This window comes from Canis aureus, chromosome 17 (assembly GCF_053574225.1).
Source record: "Canis aureus isolate CA01 chromosome 17, VMU_Caureus_v.1.0, whole genome shotgun sequence".
Classification (NCBI taxonomy): domain Eukaryota; kingdom Metazoa; phylum Chordata; class Mammalia; order Carnivora; family Canidae; genus Canis; species Canis aureus.
In genome coordinates, this window is record NC_135627.1 from 20,301,082 (window position 1) to 20,325,644 (window position 24,563).

The 24,563-nt window shown below is 35.0% G+C and overlaps 1 protein-coding gene across 13 annotated transcripts in view; it reads left to right on the plus strand.

The window, feature by feature from the left end:
• Positions 1–396: 396 nt before the first annotated feature.
• Positions 397–24,563, plus strand: part of LOC144287839 (uncharacterized) — a 309,063-nt gene continuing 284,896 nt past the window's right edge. For 10 of the 13 annotated variants that reach the window (XR_013355606.1, XM_077855213.1, XM_077855217.1 and 7 more), the window contains exon 1: positions 397–840. The gene's annotated coding sequence lies outside the window, so the exon portion shown is untranslated. The remainder of the gene's footprint in view (positions 841–24,563) is intronic. The other 3 variants (XR_013355608.1, XR_013355605.1, XR_013355604.1) reach the window with 3 other exon arrangements.

The window sequence follows — 24,563 nt, forward strand, 5'->3', positions numbered from 1 at the left end:
CCTCTACTTTATCTTCATAATCTTCATTTTATAGACTAAATTCCTTTCTTCAAGGATATCCCATTTATTAAAATATCTACTGACATAAATAACTCTCAATATGCCATTAGTACACAAATCACAAACTGGCGAGGAGTAGTTTGAAATAAGGATGCTGACAGATTTGATTCATCTACACAGTTTTCCTATTTTATTAAAGCAAATCTATAAAGATTGATAGATTTTCTGTGTTAATAACAAATGTGACAGTACTTGGAGAAAAATACCTACATGACAAATGTAATCTAGCCTGACTTCAGTGTTTAATATTGGGTGCTGTATATTTGCAAGCTTCACTTTCCCTCTTCCCTTCCCGGCCCACTTTGGACGGGAGGAGAGCAAATTCAACCTCCTCCCTCAATTGCTGTGAGGTTCAAACCCCAGAAACAAATGGGAGACCTTGCCCACAACTGGAAACGCTGCCTCCAGCCCGGCACTCTCACCGCAAGAAAAGCCCCAAGCCAATCTCCTTTTCCTGCTCTCACAGACTGTTTCAGACCCCACTCAGGAGGTTTTCTCTGCTCTCTCCCCAAACTCTTATTTTGCTAGTAATACATTTTTCCATTCCTTTTTGTGTGTGTCTGGCTGGCATCATCATTTTTTACATGCAAACCAGATTTTGAGTGGGTTCCATCCTGCCTCTGCAGACTGTTCTAAAGAGCAAGCAAGGATCTGCAGAAACTAGGACAGTGCTCCCTCAGTGTGATACGTGCATAGGTGCTTCTGAGTCTTCTCATTTATTATCATGTGCTGATCTTCAATGGATATTTAATTTTGCAGCAGACTGCCTTAAAACACATGGTAGGTAACTTTTAAAATATCTTTTGTATTATATCTGCCATGATTTATTGAAAATGATCCATGTATTTTCTAATGATATCAAATAGAACCATGATTATTAACCAAAAAGTAGTGTGTGTGGGAGAGGATAGTGGTAGTTATTAAAATGAAGAGAAGTTTGTTCCCTAAAAAGACAATGATGTGATTGGTATTTTTCTTTTGGAAAAACTTTGAAGGCTCTAGCTTATTTTTTTTTCCTTTAAAAAAAAGCCTAAAAAAAAAAAAAAAAAAAAAAAAAGCCTAGCTCACTGAGAAAGACCCAGTTTAGGTGTTATACAATATTTTAATCCGTAATTATTAGAATGACAAATTTTAAAACATTTTTAAAAATTACCATAATTAAAAAAAACATTATTTGATATTTCAGTTCTGCAAAAGAACTAGAAATTCAGAGAAGCACATAATTCCAAAGCCAGGAGAGAATAACCCAATATTCTGGTATTTTTGAAGTGGTCTAGAAAAGCAAGATATTTAAAAGATTGAATCAGTTTAAGCTCCAAGTAAATTTCTGGAGGAAAACAATAGAAATTTTAGCATTACCTAATTATTCAGTTATTGAAAATATTTGCTCTTTATGAATTGTGGTTGATTTGTTTTATCCCTTGACAAAGGTGGGATGAAATAAAAAGTAATTACAAAGGAAAAAATATTTGTATAAGAGCAGAATAAAATATGGAACAGATAAAAGATGTTGTGAAAACCAAAAAAAAAAAAATTATTCATTATGGAATGACTCAATTAATTAATACCTAAAAAGAGCACAGAAGGTCCCTGGCTCGTAGTAAACATTTGGTGTTGCCTAATACAATTGGCATTGTTATCGCTGTTACCGTAATAAGAAAGGGAACAGGCGTCAGACACTTATTGTTCTAGTCATATTGTTCAGTTAGATTTCAGTGGTGAGGATTGTCTTGGACATTTTCTGGACTTGCATTTATTTATCTGTTATACATATTTATTTAAATAGGTGAGGATTTATTTATTTATTTATTTATTTATTTATTTATTATTTATTTATTTATTTATTTATTTATTTATAATAAGTGGGGTTTTAAAGATGATTAACAATTCTAATTCCTTTTTTAAAAGTTGTTTACCAGCAAATGGGTCTTATAATAATTATCAGTTACTTGTTAACGTTCACTCTTCTTCCTCTTTTTTTCACTTTAATTAAAGTGCATCTTTAGTTCTTAGATGGTAGAATGGCTTTGATAATTCTGCTGGAACTCCTTTCTGGAGGTAGTTAACAAATAAATCAAGGAAGCATACATTTCTTGCCCATGACCTCATGTCATTGGAATACAGACTATCTCTGCTCTTTTTTTTTTTCTTTTCAAGTACTTTGGAGTTTTTTGCTTGTTTTTAGGTTCTAGATATTAGTGAGATTGTCAAGTATTAGTCTTTTCCTGACTTATTTCACTAAGCATAATACCTTGAAGTTCCATCCATGTTGTAGCAAATGGCAGGATTTCCTTCTATTTTATAGCTGAACAGCATTGTATTGTAAACCTCTGCCCTTAAATGCCTTGTAATCCAGAAGTTAATTTAAATAATTTTTAAATTTATTTTATTTTATTTTTTTAAAAGATTTTATTTATTTATTCATGAGAGACACAGGCAGAAGGAGAAGCAGGCTCCATGCAGGGAGCCTGATGTGGGACTCAATCCTGGGACCCTGGGATCACGCCCTGAGTCAAAGGCAAACACTCAACCCCTGAGCCACCCAGGCATCCCTAAGTAATTTTTTAAATCCATTTTTAATTCAAGTCTTATTTAAGGAAGGTTCAAACTGTGCCCTCCGGCATGAATGTAATATAATTCCTGCATCTTTTACCCTTCCACTTACATTCCTTTCCTCCAAAGAGAAAATTCAGTAAATAAGATGTGCACAGTGTTTCCTACTTTCTGCTATTTTTTTTTTAGATTTTATTTTTTTAAGTAATCTCTACACCCAAGGTGATGCTTGAACTCACAATCCCGAGATCAAGAGTCACATAGTCTCCTGACTGAACCAGCCACGTGCCCCCCTACTTTCTGTGTTTCCAGTGGAAGTGTAACATCTCACACTGTAGGATTTTCTACCACAATGACACATCATCCAGCTGAATAGTTTACTGTATTATTTATGAGACAATAAATGAAATTACAAAGATAATTATTTGTCTTAGAATAGTTTCCCATAGTTTTTTCTCATCTGTTGAGATAAGAATTTTAAAAAGCACAATTAGAATAGATTAAGATACCCTGTAGTTGTTGGTCAAATATTTAGCAAATTCAGAAATAAATTTGTATAAATGAATATCTAATCACTGAAAGCTAGCAGAGTAACTAGTAGTATTCAAAACCCTCAGATTACATAAAGACTTATGGAAAATTATTATGTATGTGTCAAGCTCTGAGTGTGTGTGTTCCCCCCACATTCATATGTTGAAGCTCTGACCCACAATGTGAAGGTGTTTGAAAGTAGGGCCTGTAGGATGTAATTAGTTTTGGATGATGTTATGAGGGTGGGGCCCCCATGATGAAAGCAGTGTCCTTATAGGATGAAGAAAGAAGGGACAGAGTACATTCTCTCCCTGCTACGTGAAGATACAGCAAGTAGGCAACCGTCTATAGGCCAGGAAGATGTCTCTTACTGGGGAGGCAAATTGGCCAACATTCCAGAACTGTGAGAAATAAATTTCTGTTTAAGTTACCCATTATACCACGTTTTACTATAGCAGCCATAACTGACAAATACCTTATGGCAGGAGTAATATCCCAAAAAGAAATTAAATACAATGTAGTTTTAATATATACTAAGATCATCAGTGAAAATGTGATGTTTTAATGTCTCAACAATCAAAAAAATTGAGAAGAACAGAAAAAGGAAGATACACCACAATTTTACAAGATACAAGTGAAAACTGTTAGTATGTATTGTGATATTTCACAATTAGTTTGTCAGAAGGAAAATATACATATCAGGTATTTCTAGGATAGAAGGTAGACCCAGAAATATGTGAGATTTTCTTGAGTAATTATTTACTTTTCAAAATGAATAAATTACTAGTTTTAAAACTCTCTATATTCTTTTCACAGAATATAAAGTATGTGATTATTGTAGCTACCTTAGAAAACATCAAAATATAAAAAGAAAAATAAGTGATTATATTTTCTATATTTCTTTCATTCTCTGATACACATATATACTTTAATATATTCAAATTATAGTTAATATTCTATTTATGTAAATCCCAAAATGTGCAAAACTATTTTGGAAGAATTCAACTAATTGACATTTTATTGTCTTCAATTTTTTTATTTGTAATACTGAAGATAGGTTTAATATAAATCCAACACCTTATAGTTTCTAGTGTTTGTATTAACTATGTATTCTTGTTCTAGCCCATCTCTCCCAGCATTAGGGGATATTGTTTGTGGGGTATTTTTGGTAAATTTAAAATTTTCTTACATAAAAAAACATTTCTTTGCAAACGTATAACAATTTTTTTCCCATTTAACTTGAGCATCTTTTAGAGTCCCCATGGGGAGCTGATGGAAGACTCATCCCAGGATCCTAAAATCACACCCTGAGCCAAGCCTAAAGCAGACACTCAACCACTGAGCCACCCAGGTGTCCCAAGATACTTCTTCATTAATGTGAAAGAATAGGCTATTCTGTGATAATCTTTTATACTTACTATATCACATAAAAGAGTTGAATTCTTTACTGCTTAATTTGCTTTTTATTCTTTTTTTTAAAAGATTTTATTTATTTATTTGAGAGAGAGAGTGTCCACACAGGCAAGTGGGGAGTAGAAGAGGGAGAAGGAGAGAGACAAGTAGACTCTGAGCTTAGTGCAAAACCCTATGTGGCCTCCATTGATCCCAGATCCCTGAGATCATGACCTGAGCCCAAACCAAAAGAACCATCCAGGCACCTCACTACTTAATTTGTAATAGCTGGATATTCGTTCGTTATATGAGTAATTCTGCAATATATTCAGTCTTTGTGTTTTATATGGTCTCTATTACAGAGAAAAGGGAGCAAATTATGCCTTTAAGGAATCATGCTTCTCTATACATTACTTTTAAATAAATTCCTAAAACTAGAATTTTTAATAAAAAGCAGAAAGCTCTCTTAAAAATTTTATGTTAGCAAAGACATAGCAGTTTACATTTCTATCAACAATCTAGAAATCAGTTCCTTCCTCCATGTCCTTTTTTTATTTGTTATATGGATCACATTTTTAACTCTTATTTTCTCAATATATTTGAAATATATACATCCTCTTCTGAGTTTGAATATTAATTACCTTTACCTTATATTTTCTTAAATACCAAAGATAACAACAACAACAACATAATAATATAATAAATATTAATTGCCTCTGTACAAAACAAACATTTGGTTTATTTCTTCTTCTGGCCCAATTTCTTCATTTTGCTATGGCAATGTGGTGTGAGAGAAGTAACTTAGTATTGCTAAAAAATATATTATATCTTTTATTTTACTATTATATCGCACTTTTGCCTTTCATGAAATATATTTTTTTAAGATTTTATTTATTTATTCATGAGAGACACAGAGAGAGAGGCAGAGACATAGGCAGAGGGAGAAGCAGGCCCCATGCAGGGAGCTTGATGTGGGACTCGATCCTGGAACTCCAGGATCACGCCCTGGGCCAAAGGCAGGTGCTAAACCGCTGAGCCACCCAGGGATCCCTCATGAAATAATTCTTAAGCAGTTTTAAACATTTGTTATCAAAGCTCACCATGATGTTATAATAATAAAAACTGGAGTCATAAATTCTATATAAAATTATTATATAGGAGAATCTGGTTGGCCCAATCAGTAGAGCATGAGACTCTAGGTATTAGAGTTGTAAGTTCAAGCCCCACGTTGGGCATAGAATTTATTTAAAAATAAAATATTTTTTTAAAATATTTTTTTAAAAGACCATATTTGTGTTACAACTGGCTTATTTAAATGAAATGGGATTATCTGTTCCTTATGTTCAAACCTTGTTATTTGGGTCAAAATGACTTTATTAGTTAATCTTTTAATTATTAATATTGCTCCAGAATTACAAATGAAATCCCAAGGATAATAGGTGGTATGCAGCAAAGCAACATCATAGTAATTTAACATGTGAAAGTAAAAGATAAAAAATAACTTGTTATTTTGGGATAAAATAATTCCCAGTGTTTTTGTGCAAGCTAAATTTTCCATACATTATGTAGTAAGAATCATGACATTTTACACAGAAATAGAAATAATATTTAGATGAATAATCTTAAGTCTTATTCTAATGCTTGGAAGATTGTCATAAATAGCAATTTCCCCCAATCTTTAGCTTAAATTAATGCATAAATACTTTGCAAAAGTCCTTTTCTATCTTTCACATCAAAATCACATTTTCATTCACTAAATATGAGATTGGACATTTATTGGATTCTCTAATGTCAGGCACTTTTTATGCCCTTTACAAGTATTTGTGTATTTAATTCTAACACTACATCCATGAAATTGATATTGTTTTTGTACTCATTTTACTGATGAAGTCATAGAAGCCAAAGAACAGCAGTCAGTTTCATAGCTGTGGTAGAACTGCAGCAGCCTGGTTAGGGACCCCACACTCTCCCCCACTCCACCTTGCAGTCTCTTTAGGACTACAGCGAAATAATGACACAGATCTAAATAATCACAGAATGGTATCATTCCCGGAACTGTGTTTATGTTTATGTAAAGGCACTTTAATTTAATAACCATAGTTATTTGTGGAGACTAATGATATACGTTTCTTTCCAGAACTCAAACCTCTGATACATGTGTCATATCTAAGGCCTGAAGTTCAAGTTATGTTGTACTGGAAAGTAAAATTTAGCATTTTCCTTGTATACAAATATCTGTTGCCATAATAAGAACTTCACATGATTCATATCCAGAAACTTTATTTACCTCTGTATTGTTCCCTCCACTTCCCTTGCATGAATCATTGAGCATCATTCCAGTACTCATCTCAAAACCCACTAGCATTGCATTGTCCTCTCAGCTTCTTATAGAATACCTTTCATGGCTGTCACCCCTTTCCCAAGACCCAGACATGAAGATACACACACTTACATCACTGAAATACCTATCTCCAATACCTACTGGCTAGCATTGATTTTTAAGACACATTTCATTGCAGAAATTCCCCTTCCCCTAACACACACACATCCCAACACACACACACACACACTCAACTAGATGTAAAAGCTGTCTTTAATTTCATCATCGCTATATTTTGCTAATGTTTTTTTTTTTTTTTTTTTTTTTGGTTCTAGAATCAGGTTTTTCTTCTCCAATTCCCTTATTCCTTTGTTTTCTGTTAAGATGTAGAAAATCAGTATCTTCATACAACCACTTGTTAACTACAACCAAATTAGAAATTAATCCTTAGATTTTACTCAATTCCTGCCCTTTTATTGTGAACTAATTTTATATATACTGTTAATCAAGCTCTGGTCCCCAAACTCCAGATTGGAACACAATCCATGTAGCTAATCAGAGAGATTTTTTAAAACATTTTATTTACTTATTTATTTTAGAGAGAGAGAGCATGAGTGAGAATGGAGAGGAGGGGCAAGAAGGGAGGGAGAGAACCTCAGGCAGACTCCATGCTGAGCATGGAGCTGATTGTGAGGATCTATCTCATGACCCTGGGATCATGATCCATGCTGAAACCAGGAGTTGGACATCTAATGGACTGAGCCACCCAGAGACCCCCAGAATTTTATTTAATGGGGATTAAATAAGATTCCAGGTATTTTATGTATTTATTAGTTTCTGTTGTCTTTATCAGGATCTTGCTAACCAAATTAAACTGCTACAAATGAGAATTATACAGAAATAATATTTGTTTCTAGTCATTCATCTATGTAGTCTTATTATTTGTCTTATGGAATATAACAAATATAAAAGAATTAAAAGCAATCTGCTTATAATCAATCTTTTTCCTCCAGGTTAAAAAAATAAAAGTAAATGCAAAAAAATTACCATTAATAACATTATGAATATTATAGTAAAATTAAATATTTACTGGGTAAAATTTTAAATAACCACATTTACATTAAAACATTGTATATATACATATATCATTAACGTTTTGTATGTTGATTTCACTATAGTATAAAGAAAAATTATTTTTGAAATTGCATAAATATTGAATTTAATATTAAATATCAATGAATTTCTTTCTGTGAACTGTGTTATTTCTAAAACCCAGAAGACTCAATAGAATGCTATATAAAGATTTCTATTCTACTGTTATTCTCTTTTTCACACTTATTTACCAAGATATTTCATCTAATTATTGTTTAAATCCAATCATGTTCTTATAAAATTGGTGTATAAATCCAGTTTTTTATTAAATTTTGACATACCACTATCTTTAAAAATAAAATAGAATGAAATAAAAGAGTCAAGAAGACAGGTATATTAAAAAAATAATAACATATAAAGTTTTTTTTTTTTAATCTACAAGAAGCCATATGGCAAGATAAGATTTAGACTGACAGCATCCAGTTAAAATCAAAGTGATGGCTTAGATATTTCTGAGATTTAACAATTTATTTGAATGGTAACTCATTATCTTTTCCTAACTAAATCAAATCAAAATCTTTTTCATTTCCCTCTTAATCTCTGTATAATTTGAAAAATGTGAAGAAAGGAAGTGGACATTTTGCTTGATATAGAGAGATAGAAGAGAAATATTGACATAGGAACTGCTAGGATTTTCATTTTTAATTCTCAAAATCCCAGTATATAAGAACAGAAAAAAAAATGGAAAAGAAAAAATTTTTATCCAAGCACTACATTCCCTAATCCAAAATGAGTGCTAGTAAATGCACATCGGTTTTTGAAAAGTCATATGTTTTTTTTTTTTTTTTTTTTTTTTTTTATTGGTGTTCAATTTACTAACATACAGAATAACACCCAGTGCCCGTCACCCATTCACTCCCACCCCCCGCCCTCCTCCCCTTCTACCACCCCTAGTTCGTTTCCCAGAGTTAGCAGTCTTTATGTTCTGTCTCCCTTTCTGATATTTCCCACACATTTCTTCTCCCTTCCCTTATTTTCCCTTTCACTATTATTTATATTCCCCAAATGAATGAGAACATATAATGTTTGTCCTTCTCCGACTGACTTACTTCACTCAGCATAATACCCTCCAGTTCCATCCACGTTGAAGCAAATGGTGGGTATTTGTCATTTCTAATAGCTGAGTAATATTCCATTGTATACATAAACCACATCTTCTTTATCCATTCATCTTTCGTTGGACACCGAGGCTCCTTCCACAGTTTGGCTATCGTGGCCATTGCTGCTAGAATGAAAAGTCATATGTTAAATAATAATATGTATACAGTGCTTACAACTATGCCTAGTATGTTTTAAGTCCCACATTAACATTAGCTATGTTAACAAGGATAATCAGAAGTATATAATCTTGGATGGAAGGTTTTGTGTTGTTTAGTGAATTAATTAATTAGTATTGTAAAGGGCAGAAAATTACCAGTAACAAGAATCCTAACTATCTTACTATAGTCCTAACTATTTCAACTATAAGGTTGAAATCACACTGTGGGGAAGGTGGTCAGAAAGTCAGAAAGTCACAAGGATTTTACAGATCCCATCTTTTGACTCTGATATCACACAGGTTACATGGTAACCCATGTAAGAAAAGGATGCTTACTAGTGCTCTATTGCTGAAGTTCCTACTCTGCTTCTTTCATAAAGAGCATGGTACTTTCCTACCAGCAACTGTACCCACATGCCTTTCTTCTTCCTATAACCAAAATGAACAATTTCTATCCATGCAATGCACCTAGACTCTATCCTTTCTCACCCAATCAAGGACACCACTCCATTTGTGTTTGTTCACCCTTTCCCTTCTGGAATATATCCTGTTTCTCATCTTCTGAAATATCCTTGTCGATGCCAACACAATATCATTTCTTCCTTTTGAAACAAACACATATGCAAACTAAGTTCCATTTGCCTCAGAAGCTACTGGCCCATTTCTTTGCCGTTACTTAAAAAAAAAAAAAAAAAAAAAGTCATCAAGAATCATCTATAAACACTCTTTAACATCTCTCAGAAACTCCAAAATCTGATTTGAACCTCTATTCCAAGCTACTTTCCCACTGCTCATTCCAATCAATGACAACATATCAGCACTATTCCAAGAATGAGTGACTCTCTTCTTTGGTTGATACTATTTCAGTTCTTCTTTGGCCTCACATGCCCCTCTTTTCCAGTACTAGTGTCTTTGCTGGTTCCTCCAATTATTTTATTTTTGCGGGAATTCCCAAATGCACAGGCCTTAGTCTTCATCTGTTTTCATTCTGTAGGCCCTCCTTTTGTGATTTTGTCAAGATTCTGTAACAACATGCAAATTGATATCTCCAATTCTGACTCATCTTCTGAATTTCAAACACATATATCTCTCTGCTTGACACTTTAATATTGGTCTCATATCTCAAATTCAACATGTCCAAATCTTTACTCTGCTGATCCCCACCCTCAGACTAGCTTCATCTACATTCTTCTCTCAGTCAAGTTAACGGCAACTAAATTCTTCCAACTGCCCAGTATAGAAATCTTGGTCATTCTCATTTACCTCCGGAGACACCTGTGTCTTTACTGATTTGCTTAACTCTTTAAATTCAAAATAAATGCAAAATATTTAATTTCTTGATTTCACTTCTCTCAAAACCTATGCATTTCTATTGGCTATTACTAGTCCTGAAAATGAGTTCCAAACTACATTAGTTTTAAGAGAAAACAGGAAGAATAATTTTAAAAAACTTTAAAAAAAAGATGAAAAGAAAATATTGGGAAGATAAGAAGAATGACCAGGGCATTAATAAACAAAAGATTACTTTAGCTAATGTCTAATCATTTTTAGGTTGAATTTCACACGAGAGAAGTCATTCTTTGTGTTGTGTTCCATCCAGTATTCCTTCTTTCTCTTGTCAATTCGTTTGGCCTTTAAAACAGTTTTTGTACTTAAAATCTAAGGCTACAGAAACAGAAATTAATGGGTTTGAAATACTCCTTTTGGGACAGTAAGATTTATGTTCTCCACTGTTCTAATTTCTTACATTCCCTCTTGGTTGTATCAATGGAATATAGAGAAAGAAAATTAAAATAGTGAGTGAGTAAGCATGTATACGTGTGTGTGTATGTTGCAAAAAATAATTTACACATCTCACCCAGCATAGGCAGCCCTATATGTTTTCCTAAAAAAAACTTTAATTTGAAAGATCTTTTTCAAAATTGATACTGACCAAAATTAATTTTAAAAAATCTGACCACAGTGAGGAAAAACATTGATAGGAAGTCAAAGGCTGTGATAAAAATCTACACGGAACTGAGTGATGGGTTCAAAATAAATAAAAATGTGATAAAAGCATGAGCATTATCTTCCTGTTTCTTTAGCTAGATATTGAAAAAAGTATTGGCCACAGAAAAAATGAAAGAAGCCCTGCTATGTGAAATAGAATGGATGAACTTAGGTTTGGAAATGGCATTGACCTCTCATCTTAGAGATTGGAGAAGCTAAACTAGGGTGAAAGGAATAGAAAGAAAAGAAAACAGATTGTTTTCTTAAAGCTTCAGTTTAAGGTAATCACAAAGTAGGACAAAAATGGGGCAAAGATTTCCAGCAATCATCAAAGCTGGAGATAAAAAGCAGACCAATAAAAATGGAAGCAGACATAAAAAGGTGAGAGATTTATTGCTTTTCAATATGGCAAGGAGTTCATAAATTTAATTTTTATCTTAAATCTATATATTCTTTATTCTCTTAAAATTAGATATTTGAGAATGTGATAAAATGTTTAAATTATGCAGAGAAGATAATAATTGCAAAAGTAACTGGGCAGATTTAATGTAAAAAAGTAAATTTGTAGTGATATTGAATCACTCTATTACTATAGGATTAAGGAGCCCAAAATACATTCCATATTTGCAAATTCACTGAAAATTTATAAGAAAGATTTATAAAAGCATTTATAAAAAATTATTGAAAATCTATCAAGAAATTAAATAAAATGTGGAAACAGCATTATATCACAGCCTCTACATATAAAGCCAATTCCAGTACAAGTAGTATTTTAAAATATTTAAATATTATCCACATGCAACATATTTTATCCATTTTGGGGCCAAATTTCAACAACTACTCTTTCCCAGGATTTCTCCAATATTTCTTCTTAATCAGAATTAATATAAAAATGCTATTTACAATGATAGTATAATGGTCAGCTTCTCCATTTAGTTAAGTAATAATCTTAGAATACCGACATGTAAATAAATATCTGGACAATTAATTTCAGAATGTGATTAAGCCTATGAATAAAATAATATAGATTACCAAAGTGGTGGTAATAATAATAATAATAATAATAATAATAATAGAATTATTATTATAGATTATAATGATGAAAACTGTAGACAGATTCTTGAGATGATAATGTCATGGAGGACTCCTAGAGGAGATGATAATTGACCAAATTCTGACTATCTAGTAGGAGCTAGCTAAGTAGGTTAGGGAAGGGGTTTGGTAAATATCATTTCAGTAGCAGTTGCAGGGAGGTTGTAATACTGTCTACATGACTGTTTTTTAGCATCACAGTTTGTTCACCCACCAAAGTCAAGAAAAGCTAGAGGTATCCTATAGTGATACAGACGCTGATTCTAACAATCAATTTTCGAGATAGAAGTAGTGTGTGTGACATCCCAATGGAATATCAGCTTAATGTGAGCTTGTGCCAGGGCGATATGGCCTTATAAAATACCTTTTAAGTAGATGTTCCCACTGAAACAAAGGATAAATAAATGTCCTTTCAGTTGAAATCTGTTGTCATGTTTGGTGAAACTCTAGGCACAACGGATACTCAGATAGATGAGTTCTGTAGGAGGAGTTAAATGAAGTATTAAGGGATAGAGATGGAAAATTGATCAGAATGAGAAGATAATCCCTTTTCAGAGAAAGTTCAGCAGTTCAATTGAACAAATCTACCAAGAGATAATAAAATACGTTCATCTGATGCAGGTTGACATATATATATGCAATGAGTTTGATTCATGAGATGGTATCAAGCCATGAGATTCTAAGCAATGATATATTAGAATCCTTTGAGTTGTAAATCAAAAAGGAAATCTATGACTCTATGGGAGATATCAGGTGTAAGAACTAGGAAAATAGGGAAGACATCCAGCTAACGAAGGAGAACTCCAGTGTTTAATCTACAATCTTAGAAGAGTGAGAGAGAGTGATGAAAGCACTCGCTCACTGACACATGCAGCCAGACAGGCAGAGTCAACCTGGCTGACCACATGGAATTGATGTATAGTAGAAAGTTGTAGTTGAAGGTTCAGATGGATTTATTTAGCTGTCATTAATTAGGCCCCTGATATTAGAATAGTGTATTGGAGCATAGAGAACAAAAGTTATAGAATGAAATACAGTTCAAATTAAAGCCATTACATACCATAGCAGAATAGGGACAATCAAAAGTCTCCTTGAGAGGAGACTTTGCATGGGTAGGATAACAGAAAGATTTTCCAGAGGAAGTAACATTCCAGATATTTTTAAAGGGATTTCTATTGACTGTGAATGATGGCAAGTGAACTTCCAACTGAAAGAGAGAGCAACCCAAAGACATTCAAATTTAGGAAAGTCCCGAGTGTCGCTGATAAGTACCATAGTTGAACTGAAATGTATACTACAATTTAGAGGAATATAATAGAGAGCATGGGAAGGGCAGATTGAGGACATATTGTATCCAGTCTTAAATACCAAAATGTCTCAGTTTTAATTAATTTAGTAAACAACAGGGGAGAAAATCATGGTGATTGAGCAAGAGAGTACCATGAACAGAATTTAGGTTTAGAAGAGATTAAACTGGCAGCTGTGAAAAGTCTCCTTTGAATATTTGATATTAATGTTTCATGGCTTGCAAATAAATATCATTGTTGAAAGAGTATCACATTCATTTGGACAAACTCTTTTGTTGAAAAGCACATTTAATATAAAAAAGGACATTTCAACAGTGTACAGATAGTGTTTCTGATTTACATGCTGTCCATAGATTTGTCATTTCTTTTATGAAAGATGAATAAAAATGAAAGAATGTGGTATGGATTGAAGATTTCTGAAAATATAGTTTTGCAAAACCATGAAATGACAAGCATATTATCTACCTATGGATATAATATAGCAGTCTTTATTAGAGAATAGTCTCAGGATCTCATAAACTATATATTGGCAAAATTTACAGTGGTAACTGGTCAGAATTATAATGTATCTGCACTTTACAATTGGTGAAAAAATTATTTTTATTTTATTTTTCCAACTTTATTGAGGTATAGTTGACAATTAAAATTATATATATTTAAAGTGTACAACTTGATGATTTGCTATAGTCACACTGTGATACATCAGATCTCCACAATTTTTTATCTTGTTTAATTGATACTGTGTATTGACCAACATCTGCTTATATTCCTCTTTCTTCAACCCATAGGAAACACTATTCTACTTTCTATTTCTATGACCTTGACATTTTTAGATTCCACGTGCAAGTGAGATCATGCAGTATTTATCTTTCTGTGTCTGGCTTATTTCACTTGGGATGATATCCTCCAGGTACATCCTTGTTGTTACCATTGGCAGGTTTTCCTTCTTTCTTAAGGTTGAAGAGTATTCCAGTTTGTGTGTGTGTGTGTGTGTGTGTGTGTGTGTGTGTGGTATCACATTTTCTTTATCTATTTATCCACTGACAGGCATTTAGGTTGTTCCCATATCTTGACTATTGCAAATGCTGAAATGAACATGGGAGTGCAAATGCCTATCTATTCAAGATACTAATTTCCTTTTCTTTGGAAATATACCCAGAAGTGGAATTCCTATCATATGATAATTCTGTTTTAAATATTTTGGGGATCCTCCTTATGGTTTTCTATAATGATGGTACCAACATCATTTCTACCAACAATGCACAAGTGGTTCCTTTACCTCTTTGTTCTCAGCAATCACTTGTTATCCCTTATCTTTTTGATAACAGCCATCCTAATTTATGTGAAGTGATCCATCATTGTATCCCTTATAACTGAGCATCTTTTCATTTACCTGTTATTGATTTTTACATCTTCTTTTGAGTTTCCATTCAAACTTTAGTTAGTTTACAGACAGTGTGATATTAGTTTCAAATGTATACTACAGTGATGTAACACATCCATATAATACCAGCTGCTCCTCACAACAAGTGCCCCCCCTTAATCCCAATCACCTATTTAACCCATTCCTGCCCCCTGCCTTCTGGTAACCATCAGTTTGTTCTCTGTTTCTTGGTTTGCTTCTCTCTTTTTCTCCCTCTTTTTTTTACCTTTTGCTCATCTGTTTTTTTTTTTTTTTCTTAAATTCCACATATGAGTGAAATCATATGATATTCATCTTTCTCTGGTGATTTATCTAGCATAGCTCCATCCATGTATGGAGGCATGAGATAAGCATGTGGCATGAGATAAGAGTTTAATTTCATCCTTTGGTATATGGATATCCAGTTTTCCCAGCATCATGTATTGAAGAAACTATCCTTTTCCCATTATGTGTCCTTGGAACTCTTGTCAAACATCACTTAGCCATAAATACATGGATTTATTTCTGGGCTTTAGATACTGTTCCATTGGTCTATACGTCTATTTTTATACCAACACTATACTCTCTTGATTACATAGCTGTGTAATATATTTTGAAATCAGAGTGTGATACTTCCAGCTTTGCTCCTCTTGCTCATTGAACTTCTTTAAGATACTTTTTCTTGTCCATTGAGCTTCTTTAAGATGATTTTTATTTAAAAAAATTTAAAGTATTTTTTTTAAAGATTTATTTATTTGAGAGAGAGAAAGCAAGCATGTGCCCATCTGTGCAAGTCATGGGGGGAAGAGGGTAAGAATCTCCAGCAACTCCGTGCTGAGTGTGGAGCCCAACACAGGGCTTCATCCCATGACCTGAGTCAAAATCACAAGTTGGACATTTAACTGACTGAGCCACCCAAGTGCTTCAAGATAATTTTTTAAAAATAATTTGCTAAGCAACTTGAAGATCTCCATTTCTTTGGAAAATTTTGTTTCTTTGACGGAGTCACGTTTCCCTGATATTTCATGTTTCTGTAGCTTTTGATGTCTATGCATTTGAGGAAGAAGTTACCTCTTCAGACTTAACAGAGTGATTACAGAAAGACCCTCACCTATGTGTGGGTAGAAGGGTGGTGGTTGGGTGAGATGCAGTGGTTCCAGCTCTGGGGAGGGACAGCAGGATAGTCTCTATGTAGATCCATTAGCTGAGGTCACCATTGACAAAAATGGTGCAGGTCCTTAATGGCTAAAGCTGTGGGTATCCACAATGGTGACAAGGGCTATGGGGGTAGTGAAGGCTGTTAGGGTCTTTTGTTCTATTTTTATACCATGGGGGAAAGTAATGACCAAGGGCATTCCTCTTGGCCCAGGTCCAGCATGTGGGCATGCTCATTGCAGCAGTGGTACAATATTCAGGGAGCAGGTGAGCCTACTTTACCAGTGGAGCCAATGTGTTAAACATTGTGTCAAAGCAGCCACAGAGCTGGGGTGCAGAGTGAAGGCCAACACTGAATGCCTCTGGTTGGAGCACCTGGGGACGGGCATCCCTGTCGACACGGTGGCATTGGTGTCCAGGACATAGGCATGCCTGCTGTGGTGCTGTTCAAGGTCCTGGCACTAGTGAAGGGCTGTGCAGGTGGTGTCCAAAGCATGGACATCCAGAAAGTGACTATGACTCCATGTTTCAGGGTATAAGCCTGCTCAAAGTGGAAGTAATGTCAGTGTCTGCGGCACAAGTATGCCTGTTGAGGCAGTATGCCAGTTTCTGAAGGCTGGGCACTTGTGAAGTGACTGTGGATCTGGTGTCTGCAGCACAGACACATCGAGAGCAACTATGCGTCTGGAATTTTGCCTGTGCAGTTGGCAGGAAGAGGCATGAAGGGAGGGAAGACGTCTGTGACAGAGGAAGGCACAGCAGCAGCTCCTCCTCCTGGATTGCACAGCATGCCTTCTCCTCCATGGTCTGTGGCAGCTGTCATGGCTGGTGAGGTCCTCAGCAGTGAAGGCTGTTGGTGTCATCTATAGAACAGGCCCCTGTGGACCATGGTGGCGCCTGGGATATGGCAAGGAGCCTTCTTCTTTGATCTAGGCCTTCTCTGGTCATCTCGGCCATGAGGGTCTCTCCAGCAGAGTGAGTGTTGAGAAACCAAAGAGGGTCCTGTAGGCAGTGTCCTGAAAGTATGGGGAAGCTGGTCGCTCACCCTGCTCTCCTCCTCCCTATGAGGGGGCACTCATGGGTTTGGGGATTCCTCTTGTCAATGGGCTGTGCTGGCCTGGGGGTGAGATGGTGTGGCCAAGTGAAACTGTTCTTCCTACCCTTTCTGTGTGGTGATTCTCCATTTTTTGCTACACTATCTTGCTATACAGCTTTTTAACTGGTCTCCTGCATTTTCACAAAGCTATTTTCATTTGTGGATAGCTGTGTGATTGCTGCTTTCTGTGAGAAAATGAAGGATGGGATCTCTTTAACATTTTGCTGAGGTCACTTTTCAGTGGATATACTTATGATTCAGGTTAGCTTACATGCAAAGACATGTAATTGGCTGAAAAGAGACCTTTTGAAAGAATGTTGGATAAAAAAATGCAAACCCATTTTCCTCAATGGAAAAATAAACATTATTTTGTATAAATAACGTCTGCTGTTTGAGAATAACCCAACAGCAGGCACAAGTGAGATTATGATGAGACATTAAGGTAGGTATGTGTTTTCCTAACTTACAACTACTTTATATAGTGAAATATTTTAAAGTTATTTCACTCTATTATAAAAAATTGATTCAATAATTATCTGTGACTAGAATATTATGACTTCCTTGTAATAGTCGGTGTATTAGTGATGAAAAAATGTGCTTCACTAGTTGTAAGTGAAACTCAGAAACTTTGTAAGATGTAAAACAGTAGGTGATATTTTAGGGTAGTCATTATCTACATTGGCTTAATTTTATACATTTAAAAATTAGGTTGCTGAGTATTTAAAAGACATGTGTAAAGTTGTAGAAGTTAACAAAGCACAAAATGTTAGCCACTAATACTAACTTATATTTTCAATTTTGTTTCCCCTAAATAGAGCAGCACAGAGTAAAAAAAAAAAAATGACTGGAATTATCTGTCAGCTGATTTTATTGCCCTCTTTCCATCTTCATTACTTTACTTCTATCATTTACCCTCAGCACGTATTAATTCACACAATTTCACTATTGAATTAAGTAGCAGGCATCGTACCATTATGCTTATCTAGGCATTGAAACATATGGTAGGACGAATACCATCTGGTGGCAGCATCCTGGACCAGAAAGTTCTCTGGCACAGCACTTGTGGAATACTGGCTGCTTGGCTAAACAGTATTAAGCTATGTTGTGTTTAAAATGCCCTATCAGTTAGTTGAATATTGCAGCAGAGCATCACATTTGGCCTTATTAAAATTTGCTAATACAGAACACTGGAAGGCATTGGCCACACATGATATAAGCTGAAAGTGGGTCAATTTAGTTCTTACCAGTCTATTACACAAAATTTCTATGGAAATCATTGTTATTGTTGGTTAGATTCCAATTATTCATAATATCCATGAAATGGATAGCACAATTTTCTGCATAATGTTCTTCAGAATAATAGCAAGCTAGAGAGCATAATGATAATTTTCTTAAGAAAGTAATTTCCACAGAGTTATTTTTGGACAATGTGGTCCTTGAGTCCATAAAAGTAAATACACACTCATACACATAACATATATTGATTCTAACAAACCATAGGGAAATTTCTAACTATAAAATACTTGTATATAATAAAAATATGGAATTATAATCTACTATTAAATACAGGCAATTCTCACATTGCATAGTACTGCATTAACAAAAACCTATACCATTCAGAATTGTGCCCTCACTTTGCACAGTTCTGTGGAAATGTATCATTGGCAGGCATTGCCTGTAACCTAACAGGTTAATACCCTGTTCAAATCAATGACCTTGCTGGTCTTAAATGAGCAAACTCCTGGAAAGTGAATTTATGGAAATCAAATTTATACTCCAGCATCTATAGATACCCAGTTGTCCAAGAGTTTACTTAACACTGAAGATGGGTTAAATTCTCTTCTCTTTATCCCCTTAGCATACTTATATATTTTTCTCTGCCTGTTGTAGTAATTCTAGGTTTATTCATCTGTCTCCTGTTCCTTCTATACTACTGATATTACAGACTAGAAATTTTTTAAATTAAGGATATTTGTCTTATTTCTTTTTAATCAGAACACACTACCTTTATACATTTTGATTATGATATATTCCTTTTGGTTTTGTTGTAATGTTTACTCTGAGTATAATTAACAAAAATAACTATAAATAGTCATTTATTTGTAATACAGCTTATCATTTGACTACATAGTCTAAATTTAGACATATTTAAGGTATCACTGTTCATTCCTGTATGTACAGAAACCATTATTTGCAATCATATTACTGTAATATTTTATGTAATGTCAATAAAATATTTGACATATTTCAACCTAATTTCAACTCTTACTATTGCTTTGTCAAAAATATTTATTATTTTTTTTTACTGGAGTTTAATTTGCCAACAAGAGCATTACACCCAGTGCTCATCTTGTCCAGTGCCCCCCTCAGTGCCCATCACTCAGTCACCCCAACCCCCCGCCCACCTCCCCTTCCACTAGCCCTTGTTCGTTTCCCAGAGTTAAGTGTCTCATGTTCTGTCACCCTCACTGATATTTCCCACTCATTTTCTCTCCTTTGCCCTTAATTTCCTTTCACTATATTTATATTCCCCAAATGAATGAGACCATACAATGTTTATCCTTCTCCAATTGACTTACTTAACTCAGCATAATACCCTCCAGTTCCATCCACGTTGAAGCAAATGGTGAGTATTTGTTGTTTCTAATGGCTGAGCAATATTCCATTGTATACATAGACCACATTTCTTTATCTATTCATCTTTCAATGGACACTGAGGCTCCTTCCACAGTTTGGCTATTGTGGACATTGCTGCTCTAAGCATTGGGGTGCAGGTATCCCGACATTTCACCGCCTCTGTATCTTTGAGGTAAATCCCCAGCAGTGCAATTGCTGGGCCATAGGGCAGTTCTATTTTTAACTCTTTGAGGAACCTCCACACAGTTTTCCAGAGTGACTGTACTAGTTCACATTACCACCAACAGTGCAAGAGGGTTCCCCTTTCCCCACATCTTCTCCAACATTTATTGTTTCCTGTCTTGTAAATTTTCACCGTTCTCACTGGTGTGAGGTGGTATCTTATTGTGGTTTTGATTTGTATTTCCCTGATGGCAAGTGATGCAGAGCATTTTCTCATGTGCTTGTTGGCCATGTCTATGTCTTCCTCTGTGAAATTTCTGTTCATGACTTCTGACCATTTCATGATTGGATTGTTTGTTCCTTTGCTGTTGAGTTTAATACGTTCTTTATAGATCTTGGAAACTAGCCCTTTATCTGATATGTCATTTGCAAATATCTTCTCCCATTCTGTAGGTTGTCTTTGAGTTTTGTTGATGTTTCTTTTGCTGTGCAGAAGCTTTTTATCTTGATGAAGTCCCAATAATTCATTTTTGCTTTTGTTTCCCTTGCCTTTATAAATGTATCTTGCAAGAAGTTATTGTGGCTAAGTTCAAGAAGGTTGTTGCCTGTGTTGTCCTCCATAATTTTGATGGATTCTTGTCTCAGATTTAGATCTTTCATCCATTTTGAGTTTATCTTTGTGTATGGTGTAAGAAAATGGTCTAGTTTCATTCTTCTACACGTGGCTGACCAATTTCCCCAGCACCATTTATTGAAGAGACTTTTTTTCCAGTGGATAATCTTTCCTGCTTTGTTGAATATTAGTTGACCATAGAGTTGAGGGTCCACGTCTGGGTTCTCTATTCTGTTCCATTGATCTATGTGTCTGTTTTTGTGCCAGTACCACACTGTCTTGATGACCACAGCTTTGTAGTACAACCTGAAATCTGGCATTGTGATGCCCCCAGCTATGGTTTTCTTTTTCAATATTCCCCTGACTATTCGGGGTCTTTTCTGATTCCACACAAATCTTAAGATGATTTGTTCCAACTCTAAAGAAAGTCCATGGTATTTTGATAGGGATTACATTAAATGTGTAAATTGCCCTGGGTAGCATTGACATTTTCATAACATTAATTCTTCCAATCCATGAACATGCAATATATTTCCATCTCTTTGTGTCTTCCTCAATTTCTTTAAAAAGTGTTCTGGAGTTTTTTAGAGTATACAGCCTTTACCTATTGGTTAGGTTTATTCCTAGGTATCTTATGCTTTTGGGTGCAATTGTCAATGGGATTGACTCCTTAATTTCTCTTTCTTCAGCCTCATTGTTCGTGTATAGAAATGTCACTGATTACTGGGCATTGATTTTGTATCCTGCCACACTGCCGAATTGCTGTATGAGTTCTAGCAATCTTGGGGTGGAGGATTTTGGGTTTTCTATGTACAATATTATGTCATCTGCAAAGAGAGAGAATTTGACTTCTTCTTTGCCAATTTGAATGCCTTTAATGTCTTTTTGTTGTCTGATTGCTGAGGCTAGGACTTCCAGTACTATGTTGAATAGCAATGGTGAGAGTGGACATCCCTGTCTTATTCCTGATCTTCGGGAAAAGGCTCCCAGTGCTTCCCCACTGAGAATGATATTTGGTGTGGGCTTTTCGTAGATGGCTTTTAAGATGCTGAGGAATGTTCCCTGTATCCCTACACTCTAAAGAGTTTTCATCAGGAATGGATGCTGTATTTTGTCAAATGTTTTCTCTGCATCTAATGAGAGGATCATATGGTTCTTGTTTTTTCTCTTGCTGATAAGATCTATATCAACCAACCAAAACATATTGATTGTTTTACAAGTGTTGAACCAGCCTTGCATCTGGGGGATAAATCCCATTTGGTCATGGTGAATAATCTTCTTAATGTACTACTGGATCCTATTGGCTAGTATCTTGTTGAGAATTTTTGCATCTGTGTACATCAGGGATATTTATCTAAAATTCTCCTTTTTGGTGGGATCTTTGTCTGTTTTTTTAATTACGGTTATTCTGGCCAATAGAACGAGTTTGGAAGAATTCCATTCCTTTCTATCTTTCAGAACAGCTTTAGTAGAATAGGTATGGTTTCTTCTATAAATGTTTGATAGAATTCCCCTGGGAAGACATCTGTATCTGGACTTTTGTGTTTTAGGGAGGTTTTTGATGACTGCTTCAATTTCCTCCCTGGTTATTGGCCTGTTCAGGTTTTCTATTTCTTCCTGTTCCAGTTTTGGTAGTTGTGGTTTTCCAGAAATGCATCCGTTCCTTCCAGATCACCTAATTTATTGATGTATAGTTGCTAATATGTTTTTAAAATCATTTGTATTTCCTTGGTTTGGCTGTGATCTCTCCTTTTTCATTCATGATTTTATTTTTTATTTTTTTTATTTTTTTTTTTTATTGGTGTTCAATTTACTAACATACAGAATAACACCCAGTGCCCGTCACCCATTCACTCCCACCCCCCGCCCTCCTCCCCTTCTACCACCCCTAGTTCGTTTCCCAGAGTTAGCAGTCTTTACGTTCTGTCTCCCTTTCTGATATTTCCCACACATTTCTTCTCCCTTCCCTTATTTTCCCTTTCACTATTATTTATATTCCCCAAATGAATGAGAACATATAATGTTTGTCCTTCTCCGACTGACTTACTTCACTCAGCATAATACCCTCCAGTTCCATCCACGTTGAAGCAAATGGTGGGTATTTGTCATTTCTAATAGCTGAGTAATATTCCATTGTATACATAAACCACATCTTCTTTATCCATTCATCTTTCGTTGGACACCGAGGCTCCTTCCACAGTTTGGCTATCGTGGCCATTGCTGCTAGAAACATCGGGGTGCAGGTGTCCCGGCGTTTCATTGCATTTGTATCTTTGGGGTAAATCCCCAACAGTGCAATTGCTGGGTCGTAGGGCAGGTCTATTTTTAACTGTTTGAGGAACCTCCACACAGTTTTCCAGAGTGGCTGCACCAGTTCACATTCCCACCAACAGTGTAAGAGGGTTCCCTTTTCTCCGCATCCTCTCCAACATTTGTTGTTTCCTGCCTTGTTAATTTTCCCCATTCTCACTGGTGTGAGGTGGTATCTCATTGTAGTTTTGATTCATGATTTTATTAATTAGAATCTTTTCTCTTTTGTTTTTGATAAGGCTGGCTAATGGTTTATCTATCTCATTACTTCTTTCAAAGAACCAACTCCTGGTTTTGTTGATCTGTTCCACAGTTCTTCTGGTCTCTATTTCATTGAGCTCTGCTCGAATCTTTATTAACTCTCTTCTTCTGCTGGGTATAGGTTTTATTTTCTGTTCTTTCTCCAGTTCTTTACATGCAAGGTTAGCTTGTGTATTTTAGTTTTTTCCAATTTTTTGAGGGATGCTTGTATTGTGATGTATTTCCCTCTTAGGACTGCTTTTGCTGTATCCCAAAGATTTTGCATCTTCATTCTCATTATTTTCCATGAATCCTTTTAATTTTTTTCTAATTTCCTGGTTGACTCATTCATCTTTTAGCAGGATGCTGTTTAAGTTTCATGTGTTTGAATTTCTTCCAAATTTCTTTTTGGGATTGAGTTCTAGTTTCAAAGCCCTGTGGTCGGAAAATATGCAGGGGACAATCCCGATCTTTTGGTATTGGGACCAAGTATGTGGTCTATTCTGGAGAAAGTTCCATGTGCACCTGAGAAGAATGTGTATTCAGTTGCATTTGGATATAAAGTTCTGTAAATATTTGTGAAATCCATCTGGTCCAGTGTATCATTTAAAGCTCTTGTTTCTTTGGAGATGTTGTGCTTAGAAGATCTGTCATTTGCAGAAAGTGCCGTGTTGAAGTCTCTTACTATTATCTAAGTATATCTTTACTTTGGTTATTAATTGATTGATATACTTGGCAGCTCCCATATTAGGGGCATAAACATTCATGATTGTTAGGTCCTCTTGTTGGATAGATTCTTTAAGTATGATATAGTGTCCCTCTTCATATCTTACTACAGTCTTTGGGATAAAATTTAATTTATCTGATATAAGGATTGCTACCCCTACTTTCTTTTGAGGACCATTTGAATGGTAAATGGTTCTCCTATCTTTTATTTTCAGGCTGTAGGTGTCCTTAGTCTAAAATGATTCCTAGACATCAAATAGATGGGTCTTGCTTTTTTATCCAGTCTGAAACCCTGCGTCTATTGATGGGATCATTAAGCCCATTCATGTTCAGAGTTACTATTGAAAGATATGAATTTAGTGTCATCATAATACCTATTCAGTCCCTGTTTTTGTGGATTATTTCTTTGGGCTTCCTCTTTCTTTTACAGAGTCCCCCTTTTTTTCAAAGTCCCCCTTAATATTTCTTGCTGATCTGGTTTGGTGGTCAGATATTCTTTCAGTTTCTGCCTATCTTGGAAGCTCTTTATCTCCCCTTTTATTCTGAATGAGAGTCTTGCTGGATAAAG